The 2,811-nt window shown below is 40.4% G+C and overlaps 1 long non-coding RNA gene across 1 annotated transcript in view; it reads left to right on the top strand.

The window, feature by feature from the left end:
• Nucleotides 1–2,256, top strand: part of LOC131890866 (uncharacterized) — a 15,661-nt gene extending 13,405 nt beyond the window's left edge. Inside the window, exons 2-3 of the long non-coding RNA XR_009374348.1 lie at nucleotides 1,434–1,742; nucleotides 1,809–2,256. This is a non-coding gene — a long non-coding RNA (uncharacterized LOC131890866). The remainder of the gene's footprint in view (nucleotides 1–1,433; nucleotides 1,743–1,808) is intronic.
• The last annotated feature ends 555 nt before the right edge of the window (nucleotides 2,257–2,811 follow it).

Here is a 2,811-nt window from a genome sequence, read left to right as displayed (position 1 = left end):
CAACTAATTGGAGCCCAAATGTGAGAGGCATATTCAAGATGCGACTGAACAATCGACTTGTACAGAGTTAGCATCGTGATACTGTCTCTGGACTTAAACGTGACGATATATCCAACCACATGTTTGAAAGCCTTACCAACTTTCAACTGGATATGCTCATCGAACTTTCCATTATCTTGGAGGACTACACTTTCTTGGATGAGACCTGCTCATGTCCTTACCTTCATCATCTAATAGTGGAGTGTCTAATGGCGTCGACCCAAAGGTCATTGAGCGGAATTTCATTCCATTCAAGCCATGTTACTCGCAGCACACCAGAATAGATTTGGTCTAGGACCTTTGCCAGACAACCAGAATCCTGACCATTCCTACCAACTATCAATTTTGTATCATCAGCATAAGAAGAGATACTGACATTACTACTACCAAGCTTCTGAAGCGGAGCAATGAAGATGATGAAAAGGAGAGGACCCAAAATGGAGCCCTGAGGGACACCCGACTTGACATCATGTATGTCACTAAGGGATCCCTCAACCTTAACGAATTGTTTCCTACCACAAATGAAACTTCTTAGCCAATTGAGAGCCTTGCTTGGATCCCAATCTCATGGAGCCTGTTAACTAAAAGGCCATGATCTACCTTGTCAAAGGCCTTGGCGAAGTCGAGATAAACTACATCGACTGATTCATGGCTCTCCAGTCCCTCAATAACCTGCTCTATATGCTCAATCAGTTGGGTAACCGTGCTAAAATGTGCTCGGAACCCATGCTGTCTAGGAGGAAGGACTTCATGTATATCAAGAAATTCAACAAGTTTGAACTTCATGATCTTCTCAAACACCTTCGCAATATTCGAAGTGAGAGAAATTGGCCTGTAGTTACTGGGGAGTATGAATATAAATTGGTAAGGAAGTCCGCAATATGTTAAAATCTTAATGTTTCAATCATAACATTTTCTTGGATGTACCATTGGGTATGTATTAGGATACAAATTTAAATCCATTGCATTGTTCGAACCTAATTTTACAATTCCAATACTCATAACACATTTGGAGACGACAGGGGTAATGTTTAGACAGGCGGTATGCTTTTGCAAATGACTAACAACCCTGTTGCAATATGATGATGAGAGATATCGTGATTAGTATTGGAAATATTCCAAGTTTGAAAGAACAGATTTTGAGACGTTAATCATCGCCATTTTGTAGCCTCATTGTGTATTTTAAAAGTGATAGACCAAATGCTTCTCGTTTCTAATCATGGTGCAATTAATATCAGGCTAATCTTGAAAGATCTTGTCAGTTAAAGACGCTTCTAAATTTTTGTTCAAAAGGATGTAGCTTTAATTCAGGAAGCAATTATGAATACTTCCTTGAGGTTGACAAAGTTATAGTTTGCTTTCAAAAAACATTCGAACAATTCATTCATTTGCAGATTTGCCATGGTCGCATCTTCACCATATTGCATAACTAGAGGTCAACATAAACCACCTGACGCCGGCTGAAACCTCTTTCAGCAAATTCTTCACCCAACGAGTTCGATAGAAGTTTTTAAATCCCTCTTGGTGCTTACTCATAACGCGTCAAATTAAAAAAAGACAACCACTCAAAAGTTCGACTATTGGGCCTATAAAAGCAAGAGCTTGTCTTCTGCAATCGCAAGTCGACCTGAAACATTCAATATCATCACATCTCGTCCTCATCTTCACCAAAACCAATCACAACCAGTGCCACCATGCAATCCGTAAGTTATCTCACATTGTTGTCTTACAAACTGACCAATCCTCCAAGTCCCAAAATTATCCTGTAGATCGTGGTTTTCTTCACTTTATTGGCCTTGAGCTTGGCCACCCCCAAGAAGATGAGAACCCCCAATGATGGAGACCCCCGAATACGTTGTTCTCCCCAAAGCCAAGATCGTGGAACTCTACGAGTTTCTTAAGGCTGAGCTGGAAAGAGATGACCTTGATCAAATGGAACCCGTGGAACTCAATATGGAACCCTGGAGCTTGACACGGATGAACCCGCTCGTAAGAAACGAAACGCCGAGGCCAAACCCTTCTTCTGGCGTTGGCTTTTCGGATACCGACTCATCATGGTTATGGACATCGAAGACGCTATCATCATTGAGTGATGTTCTAAAAGCACCGGACATTCTGGGGTGCAATTTAAGGCACCATTTTAAGGAACTAAATCCAGTCATAGAATTCGTAGAGAAGCATCGGCTGCAAATAAAACGCTTGAGAAATACCAAAAAATGGCTGTATATTTCGGAAGGCCAATACTGCTTATTTCTTCAGTCCAACTTTGGACAAAGTACCCATATGACTTTTTTGCCTTATGAATGTTGGGTTGAGGAACAAGCTTGCTTGATAAGTTTTGTAAGTCCAAAAACAAGTTCATGGGCAATTGAGAACTGGTTTCAAAGAGGCAAATTTCCATGTTGCATCACGCTAATTTATGAATTTTAGATTTGGGGTGCATTTTTCCAAAATAAATAAGTATGCTCATCATTCTTAGACTGTCTCTAATTGGCCCATATGTAAAAACCATTCTTCATTGACAATGCCAAGCGACAGAAAATGTTTCGCATTGGTTCACGCCTACTTGCCGAATCATGGACCTTGCTCTATTGAAGTGTAGTTTTCATGATTCTCCTCAATTAAAAACTTTCATTTCAGTATAAGATTAGTGATCTTGCTTTTCATTAGCCTGTGGCTTATCTATGCATATGGCAACGATTCCCAACCTTGTTTCGAGTGACAACAACCTGGGAATTAGCACCATGAACACCGTTATAACACACCCGTTTC

The sequence above is a fragment of the Tigriopus californicus genome, chromosome 11 (genome assembly GCF_007210705.1).
Source record: "Tigriopus californicus strain San Diego chromosome 11, Tcal_SD_v2.1, whole genome shotgun sequence".
Taxonomy (NCBI): domain Eukaryota; kingdom Metazoa; phylum Arthropoda; class Copepoda; order Harpacticoida; family Harpacticidae; genus Tigriopus; species Tigriopus californicus.
Note: the sequence above shows the minus strand (reverse complement) of the source record. Positions and strands in the feature narration are given on the sequence as shown.